A 14,461-nucleotide genomic window follows, 5' to 3' on the forward strand; every position below is an offset into this window, starting at 1 on the left:
CATATCTATCTATCATCTATCTATCTATCTATCTATCTATCTATCTATCTATCTATCTATCTATCTATCTATCTATCTATCTATCTATCTATGGTTTGCAGACCCCATATTTTCTAAGAAGCATACAGAGCTGTTCTGCAAAATGAAACATTTTTGTGTGCTTGTGTATAAAACCAGGCAGCAAAGCAAAGAATGTTACTGCTGTAGCAGAATGCACTCTTGCATTTCACACAGTCATGCATCACAGCAGCAACAAATCAATAGAATGTACCTCTCTCTTGCTGAGAAAAGTATGTTCAAATCTAAAGATAACTTGAACATTTTCTAGTGTCTCAACCAAGTAAGACAATATTGTGAAATATGTGCTTGTCCTGGAGATACCCAGTAAACCCTTCCCTTTAAATTCCATCTTTCTTTTTAAAATGGCAATAGGCAGCAGAGATCATGGTTATCCAGCACTTTGACAACAAAAGAACTAAGTTTTTAGAACTTCAGGATACTTGCAGTGAGACAATGTTGTGCTATCTTATCAAAGTTCTAAAAAATATGGTTTGTTTCAGAAGTCCATGTCATTTACAGAAATAACCACGTTATGTTTGGTGAACTTTGGAGGGATGAAGATAGAGGAAAGTATTTTAACTGGAGTCAGCTATCCATTGTGAATATTCAACAACTGTATCCATCACATAGCAGACATATTTTCTGTAGATGAACAGCATTCTAAATATCTGTCAGTACTTCCAATATTCATAGTTGAGACTGAGTTACTAAAAGAATACTATGAGATTGCTGAGGGTGAGTAGAGAAGTCAGCTCTGTCACACCAAGACTCAGGGACTTCATGGTATAACAAAATTACATCAAGGTTTTGAATCCTTCTTGTCCCAGAACAGCCTTCTATTTTCAAGACATTGTTGAAGCATGATTTCATAGAATACAGAATCATAGGACGAGAAAGGGCCTCTTTTACTTGAACCCAGAGGTGGTATTCAGCAGGTTCTGACCAGTTCTGGAGAACCGGTAGCAGAAATTTTGAGTAGTTCAGAGAACCAGCAAATACTACCTCTGACTGGCCCCATCCCAGTAACCTTGCAGTAACCTTTCCCCAGGAGTGGGGAAGGAATGGAGATTTTACAGTATCCTTCCTTTGCCACGCCTACCAAGCCATGCCACGCCTATCAAGCCATGCCCACCAAGCCATGCCACACCCACCATGCCACGCCCACAGAACTAGTAGTAAAAAAAATTTGAATCCCACCACTGCTTGAACCCCCAGGTCAAAGCAGCAGATCTTATTCCAACCTGGTCAAATAGTTTTCCAGTCTATTTTTGAAAACCTCCAGTGATGGAACACCCGAAATTCCAAGAGGCAAGTTATTCCATTGATTAATTAAATGTAAAAAAAAATCTCCTTATTTCTAGATTGGATCTCTCTTTTTACTGTAACTTCAATGAATTATACATCTGTTGCATGGAGTCACTCATGACTGCATTCTATTCACACACTGAAGAGCTAAAATGGGAGGGGGGAGCTCTATTGTGGAAGTGATGAAAATATTGGACTTTCTGGACACCACCCTACTTGATAGTAGAACTCATGGTTTAGATGCTCTTAAGGTAAGGGAATGCTTTCACGAGAAGGGACTCATGTATTTTCTGAGGCAGCGTATCATTTCTACAGTATCTACATAAAATACTTGGATGGCAACTTTGCAAGTGTTTCCCTGCTTCCTGCAGATGCTCCTAAGTGATATGGAAAAGTGATGATGAAAGCATGTATAAAATACTTTAGTGAAAAGAGATTGGAAATGGAAAAATCAAAAGCTTTGATCTGTTAGATAATCTAAAAATAAATAAATAAATAAAGAGAAGCTTCCGGTGATAAAGAAGTTCTGGGTTTCCCATCAGCAATAGACTAAATATTTTCAGAAAGCCAAATCTATTCAGGTTTACTAAAACATGGTTAGTTCTTCTGTTCATTTCCCACTACTGTGCAAAACATGGAAGATAGCTTTTCCCTGGACTAAAGCTAGTAGACAAAGGAAATACAGTAACTACTTGAGTACTGTTTCAATGAAAGGGATCTTGTTCATACACTATAAATCTAGGGACATTTCTTAGAAAGACTTCTGTGCATATTTGTTGAATAATCCAACTCTACTAAAATAACCTAATAAATACAGCAAGAAGAGTCGAAAAGGACAAAGAGGTTTTTTAAAGATTTTTTAGTTTATTGGGGAGATATATATAGAATGTCTTCAAGCATCACTTGTATCAAAAATTATAGTGAGTAATTTACTCTGGTTTAATACATTTTGCCCTGCTATTTTGGGATCATTACCTAGCCCCAGATGCCACATGCAGAGAGGGCATAATATAATTATGATAAAGATAGGGAGAAAACAGAATGAGTGTTGGAAGTAGCAGTAATCAATCAATTACTGGGGATCCTTTGTTTGATTACTTACTGGTATATGAGGACTGAGGTAAATTTAATACAACCAGGCCTTCCACTTGAATCTATCCTAATGCCCCCCAGCCTTTGAGAACGCATCTTATGTAAACTGTAGCAAAGTAGCTACAATGCAGAGATGTTTATGAGAAACAGTTTTGCTTTTATGGAGATAGACAATTAGACAATTCTTAGGCTTAAGAATTGGTATAAAACTTAAATTGATTTTATTTTAAAAAATTAATTTATCAACAAACATATTTTTCAGAAGAAATACATAGCAATAACAACAGAAACAAGAGATGTGTCAATCATACCAAAACAACCAGACAGGTTGATCTCCACTACTTTCTGGCCAGGAAGATGTTTTTTTTTTACCATTCCAAAGTACCTTTACCTTTGTTTATAAACAACCTGAACTTTGTTGTGTTACATTTGCTTTTCATGATGAGATTACCTTTGGCATCCATATAGGGATTCACAAATAAAGTGATACTTAATTGTCTAGCATGCCAGCTTCCCATTTGTCATTTTTAATTAAGCAAATCTAAAAACTAGATTAATCAATAAGGTAGGGCAGAGTCTGCTGCTTGTCAAGGAAGGCTTACGTGGGTATATTGATGCTCAAGAGACACTATGGGGGACATCAATTCTAGGCTGTTTCCTCCCACAAAGAAGGGAGGAAAGCTTCTCCAGGGTGAAGGTTTGGGGCAGAAGAATGGGATCTTTCTTTGGGATGCTTATTCTTCTGTGGGGAAGGGTTGAGCTCTAAGCTATACCTGCATCTCTTGATGCGTCTTTCATTAAAAAATATACCATTTTTCACTTCTAGTGATGTTTTGTCTTTGTTCTTCCCACTTATCTGCAAAGTGGGAAAGACCAGGTGTGAAGTTTCAATTAAACTGATGTATTGCTAAAATCTTATGCACAGAAATCTTCTCAATGAATGGTCAGCATCTGCTTAGAGGATCAATGGTGCTCAAAGGGGTTAGACTTAGTTCACTTGTGACTACATAAGGATTCTAGAGTGATCCCCCTTTCACTCCACCCCCAGGTTCTGCCATCCCTTCTCCTACAGAAGAGGACATTTTGCAATGTTATTATTCTTTGCCAGGAGAGGGAGTTGATTAGTTTTTATTTTCATCTCTGACAAAATGCTAGTTTTCTGGAATGATGTAGTAAAATGGTTCTCTAGAAAGAGAATCTGGGCAGAAAAACTTACATATTTCATCTATATATAGAAAATGTCACCCCAAAACTCTGGAGGAATACTATGTACTCATTTGGTAGGTGTTATAATCTACCCCAGTAGCAAAGTAAACTTCAAGCTGTAAATTTTGAGTGTGAAAGCATAGATTTGAAGAGGTGTGAATTCACCTTCCATACCATACTTTCAGCTCAGCCTTGGCTTTATAAACTAGTTTTAAGATCCTTCTTTATTTTGCAGATGAATGTTTCAGCAGAATTTTTTCATGTTTATATTGTGATATTTCACAACTTCTGCCAACCCCACCCTAGTCTGTTTTCAACTGTTTTGCTAACAAAAACTTTTGTATCAGCCCCCCTAAGCTTCACATTTAGATTGTCAACACCAAAGCTTGTGCCATTGTTGAAATGTTAAAAAGATCTGTGAGGGCAAAAGCACAATAAATGAAAACACAAACTATTAAATCAGGTAAGGTGGGGGGTTAAGAATGCTAATTGTTTTACAGTGTCAGTGGGATATGTTTAGGCAGTTGTTCCTGGGCCTCATTATGACTCCCAGTATGGGAATCACCATTAAAATTCCATTTCTTGTCCTTCATATAGCATTGACCTGTAGCACCCTAAGTCAGAAACCTCCAAACTTGACAACTTTATGACTTGTAGACTTCAGTTTCCAGAATTCCTCAGCCAGCCCCAGGTGGCTAAGTTTGTTCTAAGTCATTAAACTTAACACAGATCAGAAAAATTTTCTCTCCCACCCCCCCGAAATTCTTCTAGGCCAGGGGTGTCAAACTTGATTTCACTGAGGGCTGCATCGAGGGCTGTTTGATCATTGAGGGCCGGAGTGGGCGTGGCCATGTTGGGTGTTGCCAGCTTGACATCACTCATGTTGAGGGCACCTGTGGTGGCCAAGTGCTAAGGCAGGACTTCCCTTAGACCCCCCCTCACTCTCATTATAATCTATCTTCCTTCCTTCCTTCCTTCCTTCCTTCCTTCCTTCCTTCCTTCCTTCCTTCCTTCCTTCCTTCCTTCCTTCCTTCCTTCCTTCCTTCCTTCCTTCCTTCCTTCCTTTTCTTTTTTTCCTTCCAACTTCCTTCTCATTCCTTCTTCCTTCCCCTCTTTCCTTATTTTTCCTTCATTGCTCTCTTCCCATCTTTTCTTTTTTTTTTCTTTGTCTATTTTTTCCCTTTTCTCCTTTCCTGTCCCTTCTTGCATGCTCAAATGTAAAAGGGGAAACATTTCTCCTTTTGTTTTGTTTAAGTTTGTTTTTCTAGGTCTCTGCCAGCAAAAATGGCCTGGGGGGGCCATGTATGTGGCCCCCCTCAGCTCCATTTTCCCTGGCAGAGGGCTGCAGGAGGCAATTTTGACTGAAAATGGGGTGCAGGGGGGCCATCTCCATTTTCCCTGGTTGAGGCACTGAGGGCCAGTCCTTTGGTGTTTCCAGGGCCTTTCCCCATGGGCCTTGAGTTTGACACCCCTGTTTTAGGTGGAGATGAAAAGAACTCCATAAAATTCTCATGGATAGACAGGGGCTTTTTTGCACTTACCGTGTTTCTCACAAAATAAGGCCGGGCCTTATTTTTTTTTGACCAATGAAAAAATGGCTAGGCCATCTTTTCAGGGGTGACTTAATTTCCTCCCCCACCTAGAGCAGCCCATACGCACGTACCTTGCCACGAGGGCACTTCTATCGGCCGACGAAAGCTCCCCGAAGGCAGAGTCCCCAGCTGCTTCAGGGCATGGCGTGGCTGCCCATGTCCACTCGCCTTTAGGCAGTCTCTTTTGGGCGATGGAAGCTCCCCAAGTGCAGTCACCAGCCACTTCGATCGGCCGGTATAAGCGGCCTCGGGGCGAGCGCACACACAGATTCCACTAGCCACAAGGCCGCTTCTATCAGCAGACGAAAGCTCCCTTGAAGGCAGAGCCTGCAGCTGCTTCAGGGCGAGGCGTGGCTGCCCATGTCCCCTCGCCTTTAGGTAGTCTCTTTTGGGCGATGGAAGCTTCCCAAGTGCAGCCACCAGCCACTTCGATCGGCCAGTAGAAGCGGCCTTGGGCGAGTGCACACACACACTCCCCTCGCCACGAGGCCGCTTCTATCGGCAGATGAAAGCTTCCTTGAAGGCATGGCTTCAGGATGTGGCATGGCTACCCATGTCCCCTCGCCTTTAGGCAATCTCTTTTGGGTGATGGAAGCTCCCCAAATGCAGTCACCAGCCACTTTGATCAGCCGGTAGAAGCGGCCTCGGGGCGAGCGCACACACACATTCCCCTCGCCGTGAGGCCGCTTCTATCGGCAGATGAAAGCTCCCTTGAAGGCAGAGTCCCCAGCCGCTCCAGGGTGAGGCGTGGCTGCCCATGTCCCCTCGCCTTTAGGCAGTCTCTTTTGGGCAATGGAAGCTCCCCAAGTGCAGTCACCAGGCACTTCGATCAGCCAGTAGAAGTGGCCTTGCGACGAGGGGAGCTTGTGTGTGCACCTGCCCCAAGGCCACTTTCTACTGGCCAATCGAAGTGGCCGTTGACTGTATTTGGGGAGCTTCCATCGCCTGAAAGAGACTACCTAAAGGCGAGGGGACATGGGCAGCCACGCTTCACCCTGAAGCGGCTGGGGACTCTGCCTTCAGGAGAGCTTTCATCTGCCGATAGAAGTGGCCTCGTGATGAGGGAAGTGTGTGTTGCGCGCTCGCCCCAAGGCCACTTCTACCGGCCGATCGAAGTGGCTGGTGACTGCACTTGGGGAGCTTCCATCACCCGAAAGAGACTGCCCTAAAGGTGAGGGGACATGGGCAGCCATGCCACGCCCTGAGGCGGCTGGGGACTCTGGCTTCAAGGGAGCTTTCATCTGCCGATAGAAGCAACCTCGCGGTGAGGGGAGTCTGTGTGTGCGTTCGCCCAGAGGCTGCTTTTACCGGCCGATCAAAGTGGCTGTTGACTGTAATTGGGAAGCTTCCATCGCCCGAAAGAGACTGCCTAAAGGTGAAGGGACATGGGCAGCTACACCACGCCCTGAAGCGGCTGGGGACTCTGCTTTCAGGGAGCTTCTATTGGCTATCAGGGTATTCTAGCCTAGGCTACCTGCAGGGCACTCCTAAAGGCGTTTTCTCCCCATCCCCCCGCCCTTCCCCCCCATTTCTCTTCACCTCGTGTAGTTCTAACGAACGATGTGAGAAATGGCGGGGAAACGCATGGTTTAAATAGGCCTAAATTTTGGGGGCGGGGCTTAATTTTACCTCATGCCTAGAAATCATGCTGGGCCTTCCTATTGGTGAAGGCCGTATTGTTGGAGAAACATGGTATTTCATTGCATGGTAGTAACAGGTGTGTACAAATATCTTGTATTTTGTCACTTTGTCTCTAATTCTGGAAAGTTTTAGGCACCTCCAGGGGAGTGTGCTTCCTGAGGCTTCCTGATGCCTTCTTCACTCTGGTTGCCCACTTGAGAAGATTCCTCCCATCTTGAAGTCAACAAAGATATGTCAACCAAATTTTGCTGTCCCATGGCCAAGCTTTATGTTTCATTAGCAAATGAAATACAAACAAAGAAGCCCAAACCCCAAAGCCCTCATTCCTAGTGTGCATCTAAATATTTCTCTTTTCTGTCCTGAGATCAATTTTTGCCATGAATTAGGAGCTTCTTCTTTCTCAATGAATGCTAGTTGAAAAGTGTCAGTGTGGGTCTTCATGCAAGTTGTGTACAGAAATATATACAAAAATATGCAAAATGGCACATATTTTTTTAAAATATGAAAAAACATCTGTCACTAACCTGTATTGGATTTCTGTCAATCAAGCCCAATGGAGAAACGAAAGAATAGGTCTTTTGTAGGCCTCTGGCTGAGTTCAATGGCATGTATTGTTAGGTAGATAGGCACAGAAATTATTACTGTGCAATCTGCCTACTTAGAAATAAATCTTACTGAATTACATGTGAAAATATACATGCCTCAATTTACTATGAAGACTGAATGTGTAAAATGAAGGGAGGAAGTAGTAGGGCTGTTTTGAGGTTCAGTAGCATAATTCTTTTCTCTTTGATTTAATTTTCTCTAAAAGGGCTTTAAACCTCATCAGCATTGTGGTCACAGCTATCTCAACCTTGATGAAATACATTTTTCTCAGCTATCTCATATACTAGCTGAAATGAATTTTTTCAATTTTACCAAAGAACTCTGCAATGTATTTATATTTGCTAAGAACATTTTCCCCTATTTCCAGCCAGGTTCTTTATTAGAGTTGATGTAGCTAATAATAATTGTTATTCTTCTTCGCAGATGAAGGTAAACTTGGAGTCATAATGGGTGAGCAGGTAAAAAGAACAGACAAGCATGTAATGTATCCATCAATATATATTGGTAGATTGGAACTGGGATTATTGCTTTCTTAGCCAAAGCCAAGGGGTATAACTAAATAGCAGATTATTCACACCTTAGAAAGATCTACCTTGATAGTTTGGATGATTTAAATGCAAAATTCAGCAATGAAAATGGAAATGGAAAAGATTTTTCTGTGGCTCATTCACCATCAAAAGGTAAATCAAAAGAAAAGAACTCTGGATATTTATGCAGATTTTGGGATTGTGGATAATTAATTTAGTAGCACACAATGGCAAAAAAAAAAAAGAAAGAAAGAAAGAAAGAACTTCCATTATTGTAAACAGGCAGACATCAGAGTGCTCTATTTCTGGTTATTTGCGTCACTTGCACAAAAATTTATCTCTGGGTCAGTGGGAATGTTAATTAGAGAAATGAAATGCTTAGTGACAGAAGATGCTAAGATTTATTTTCTCTTTTCTTCTGATAAATTTATACATTATAGCATTGAGGAGAGCGGGAAAAACACGACACCAAGCTTTTTTTTTGTAGGCAGAAACTTGCATGGATTCATACATAGGGGCTTTCTAAACAGTTCCAAGTACAAATACGAATAAAAACAACATTTTAGAAGCAAATGATAGAGACACTAACATGCCATAGATATAAATGGTATAAACAGCTACAGGGATATAACACAGTGTTTCTCAGCCTTCGCTACCTTAAGATATGTGGACGTCAGCTCCCAAATTTTTTGGGTGGGGAATTCTGAGGCTTAAAATCCACACATCTTAAAGTTACTAGGGTTGAGAAACATTGATATAATGAGTTAAAGCTGCGAATAAACAAAGAAAGAAGAAATGGTCCAGATACCATCGAAAGAAGAATCATTGTTTGTGTATTTTTACTATACACTAACAATACTAGAACTGATGGATGTTTCAGATTCAATTACAAAAACATGTTTTGAGTATGCAGAAACGGAACTTGGCAATTGTCTGCCATTCTTTAAAGCAGCCATACCTTTTCATAGGATTACAGAGTGACTGGAGAAACCTTTATCTAAGACAGACTTGAAAAGGACTTCAAAAACATACTTGGTCAAAAAATACATGGGTTGTCTCAATTATTATTATTCCTTCCATGACTCTTGGGAGAACGATGAGACAAACACAAACTTTTTGGAGATGAAGAAAAGATCTTGATTCTCTAAAACAGAAAATAGTGGGGTAAAACCTTCCCAAACTTTCACGAATCCCTTTAAAAAAGAGTTATCCAATTTGAAAATCTGATAAGCAATGTAGTAGAGACATTAGAACAGTGCTGAGAGTAAACAATGAAACCTTACAGCATATATAATTTTATGATTTTTAAGCATTACTTACAATGCTTAAAAATAAGCAAGATAAGTTTATAGTAAATCTGTACAAGAGATCTTTGTGTTTAATTGCAGGTGGTATATCACCCAGAAACTGAAACATTATCTAGGCTTTTATTTCCATTCATTATAGAAACTTGGTCATATTTTTGTGAGATTTTTCAGATCTAGAGCACAGTTTTGCATCTTACATTTATGTCAGCAAGCAGAAAAAGATAATCATTGTTTCAGATCTGTTTCTACAAAATATTCACACTATTCAGTAAAGCTCATTTGGCAGCAAAATAAATGGGGATTACTGTTTTTATAAAAAAAAAATCCTGATTTTTTTTAATCTCAGGATCCTGGAGTGAATAAGATTTATGCTCTAAGAGGCTGCAGAGAAGCTTATTTTTTCTGGGATGAGTAAAGAAGTAGAAGTTTTTTAAATATTTTTTTCATATTTTTCAGAAAGAGATGGGATATCTTGACTGGAGACTGCAGCGTTCTTGTATTGAATTTCATTGTGGCTCATTTTCAAATCCCTATTACAATTATTTTTGTATTTAGGTTTTTTTAAAGTCTTTGCTTCTTTTAAAATCTTTTTTTATTGTTTTCAGTGCTTTTTCTCCTTTGCCATTTGTGATTTCTCATGCTTTTCTGTTCACTTCTCTTTTTTAAAAAAAGATTTAACTTTTAGTATTTCTCCTTTCCCCCCCTTTCACATACGAAAATAAAATAGTTTTCTTATGTAAAGTTTTTCACCTACATTGTCTTTCACTGTTTTATAGAATATAAACTTTTTCCACATGAGAAAGTTTTATATCGAAAATGGGTTGTTAGTGAAATCTCAAAATCCATCAGGATTGTAGTAACTTTAATGATGATAGAATAGAATAGAACAGAACAGAACAGAACAGAACAGAACAGAACAGAATAGAATAGAATAGAATAGAATAGAATAGAATAGAATTCTTTATTGGCCAAGTGTGATTGGACACACAAGGAATTTGTTTTGGTGCAAATGCTCTCAGTGTACATAAAAGAAAAGATACATTCATCAAGAGTCAAGAATCATAAGGTACATGATGATGATGGTGATGATGATGATGACAATGACGATGACTGTGCTTCAAGTCCTGGTGACTCCTGGTGACTTTAGTTAGTGCAGTCACTAGTTTTCTTGGATTGAATTCTGAAGTGGTTTGCCATTGTCTCCTTCCCAGGGCTGAGGGAAAGTGGGCGACCCAAACTCACTCAATTGCCTTTGTGCCCAAGGCTTTGTGCCCAAAACTAGAATTCAGAGTCTCTTGGTTTTCTATCATGATGCCTTAACCTTCACACCAAACTGATTCTTATAATAAATCAGTCAAAAGATTTAAATAAGATTTAACATAATGTTAATAATGTTAAGGATTATTTTAAGATGAGACCAGTTCTGTAAAATATTTTTTTCATATTTACTGGAACAACCTTAAAAGAGGTCAACTTCATTATGCTAGAAAGGTAAGAATGGGAGGGATGTTTGCATGTATTACATGGGTTCATCCAGGCTGGTGAACATTTCCCTGTTTTGAACAGGAAAACATGGTTTAAAATCCTGATGGGATTTTAAAATATATGCCAAATGTTGATTTCAAGATACCAGAAGCAGGTAGATGATATTTATTTATTTATTTATTTATTTATTTGTTTGTTTGTTTGTTTGTTTGTTTACTTATTATTTGTCAAGCATGTACAAGATAACAAGTATAAGTATGAACATAAACAAGAATAAAGGAATTAAAACAGATAAATGGGGACAGTAAGACAAGGACGGTAGGCATGCTGGTGTGCTTATGCATGCCTCCTTTAAGGACCTCTTAAGAATGGGGTGAGGTCCACAGTAGAGTTTGAGGTTGAAGCTGTGAGGGGTTGAGGATGTAACAATGGAGTCAGGTAGGGTGTTCCAGGCATTGACCACTCTGTTGCTGAAGTCATATTTTCTGCAGTCGAGTTTGGAGTGGTTTACCTTGAGTTTATATCGGTTGTTTGCCCCTGTATTATTGTGATTGAAGCTGAAGAAGTTGTTGATAGCAAGATGTTATAGCAGACAATTTTGTGAACTATGCTTAGATCAGACCACAGGTAGTGCAGTTCCAGATTGTCTAGGCCCAAAATTTTGAGCCTGGAGGCATAGGGAATTATATTATGGGTGGAGGAGTAGAGTACTTTTCTCGAGAAATACCTCTGAACCCGCACAATTGTATTAATGTCCGACATCCAGGTGGATGAGCTGTATTTAAAAATTGGTCTTGCAAAGGTTTTGTATGCCCTAGTTAACAATTCAATGTTGCTGGAGAAGAAGCTTTGCAAAATAAGGTTAAAAGATAATAAGATAGATAAATAGATATGTTTTTATATATTGTTTTCATATATTTTCCCTTATATTTCATATGGAAGTAAGCATTTTAGGATAAAGACACATTAAAATAATATGGAATTTCCTGGCTATTAAAAACAAGATTTGCAAATTAATGCAATGTTATATATGAAAAGCAGAAAAAAATGACATGAACAGAGACTTATCACTTCTTCCAAGCTCTGAATAAACAAAAGATATAGAGCTTTGGTTTACTTTTTCTTATTTGATATTAGTTTTCTCCACATACATATTTTAAGGAAAAAGAAAAAGATACATTATGTTAGGTACAAATTTTCCTTAAAAAATAATTAGGCAGTTACATTTTTCTAATATACTACTGGGAAAAAACACCTGTCACTGTAAATAGTAGAATTTTATCTGGATCTACTTAATTCACACTTTCCAAATTTATTTTAGTATCAGAAAGAAATCATATAACAAAAAACACACTGTAGAATTTTCCAGCATAGATTCAAGTAAAAATAAACTTACAGACATGCCTATATGAAGGAAAAGTGTATACACTGTGGTCTATTTTTGTAAATATAGTTATTAAAGTATAGGAGAAAATCACTTGCAATCATGAATAGTGGAAAATATTTTTAAAAAGATACTTAAGGTTTTATATAGCATATTTATACTCACATAGCAGATGTAGAAATAAAGCCAAAACCAAGGGATTTTGGTTGAAAATAAGGTCGTCAAAATAAATTTTTACGCATTCTTAGCACTATTCTTCAAATAACGAGGGTCATGAGGACAACAAACCACAATTTGTGAGGCTATTCTTGAGTGAATTTTGGGAATTGAGTGAGTGGCTGATCTGATGCAGGTGTTTCATATATAAAAGTGAATCATTAACTGAGGAAGCTTGTACTCAAAAGGCCCTTAAGCATATATTAAAGCTGTTCTTAAACAAAATGTTGACAATATACCATGTTCCCAAACATGAATAGTTTCCATTTCAGGTTTATTTCACCATGCATATCCTGACACTAAGAGAACTTTGTATGCAATCTGTAACAATATTTAAAGGGAGCTATACACCTGAGAAAGGTCAGCTGTTCAAATGTCAAATACCTCATAGATTGCAGACAAGTGCCATTTATTTAATTTAAATGTTTCTGTAGTCCTTAGATCTCTGGCAGGGAACTCAAGGCTGCAAACAAACTCAGTGATACTTTAAATAATCTTTAAGACCTCAACCAAATAACAGTAATAGATTTATTAAAACTGCTCGTTATTGTTCAGTCATTAAGCTGTGTTTACTCTTTGCGATCCCATGGATCATAGCATGCCAGGACCCCAGTCCTACACTCTCTCCCAGAGTTTACTCAAATTCATGTTCATTATGCTGATGATATTATTTCACCATCTCATCCTCTACGGCTCCCTTCTCCTTTTGCCTTCAATCCTTCCTAACATCAGGGTCTTTTTTGATCGCCCTCTCTTCTCATTTGGTGACCAAAATATTTGACCTTCAGCTTCAGTACCTGTCCTTCCAAAGGACAGGCAGGGTTGATTTCCTTTAGGATTGACTGATTTGATCTTCTTGCAGTCTAAGGGATTATTAAAACTGCAGTTAACCATAAAAGTGAAAGTCTACTAAATGACTATTAAGTAACCAGTCTGTATATCCTTCCTAAAGTAATATTATTATGGGTTGGCCAAACCTGGTTACCATACTATTCCATAAGATGGTAGGCAAAATTTCCTTGGCTGGCAACACCCCATTTAATAGGGATAGGGGAATTCACTATAAATGAAGTACTCCATACAAACTACGGAGAATTCTATCATAAATTGAGGGACAGGCATAGAGGGTTTTGAGGGCATGGGACTTCAGGTTGCCCATGCCTACTATCATAAGGTAGCAGTACTGAAAATGGACAATAAGGCATGCAGTTTCTATGCCATTAGTTTAACAATAGCACCACAACAAAAATTCACTGAAATTGGCAGGAACAAAATGCTAGGCTTTTAATATATTTTGTACTGAAGTGCCATACGGCGTAGTAAATGAACTTTCTGAATATTTGTCCTTGTACAGTAGAAGGGTGAGGATGTCTTTGACAAGATCTTTCCTCAATAGGAATGGTCAATTTTGGGGGGGGAAAAATGTCTTGCAATCACTGCCACATCTTGCAGTGTCACATCAAGGAAGGACAGGAACTAGGCTACAATTTTTAGAATTGAAATCCCACCCAGAGGTAGTATTCAGCAGGTTCTGACCAGTTCTGGAGAACCGGTAGCGGAAATTTTGAGTAGTTCCGAGAACCGGTGGTAACCTTCCCCCAGGAGTGGGGAGGGAATGGAGATTTTATAGTATCCTTCCCCTAACCATGCCCACCAAGCCTCACCCACAGAATCAGTAGTAAAAATTGTTGAATCCCACCAATGATCCCACTTAAGATAAGGGGGAATACAGGGAACAAGTTTTTCCTGATTAGGGTTCACTTCTGCTAATAGCAATAGCACTTAGATTTATATACCACTTCACAGTGCTCAGAGGGGTTTACAGAGTTAGCATATTGCCCCTAACAATCTGGGTCCTTATTTTACTGACCTTGGAAGGCTGAGTCAACCTTGAGCCATTGGGAATCGAACTGCTGAACTGCTGGCATACTAAAGATTTCCTCCTTGCTTCTCTGGAAAGCAAAAATGATTAACTAAACTCCATCCTTTTTCTAAACCAGGGGTGGCAATTAATTTTCTGAAGGGGCCATGTGAGAAACT

The sequence above is a fragment of the Notechis scutatus genome, chromosome 2 (genome assembly GCF_049901735.1).
Source record: "Notechis scutatus isolate UNSWTSFEM ecotype Mainland chromosome 2, rNotScu1.2, whole genome shotgun sequence".
Taxonomy (NCBI): Eukaryota; Metazoa; Chordata; class Lepidosauria; order Squamata; family Elapidae; genus Notechis; species Notechis scutatus.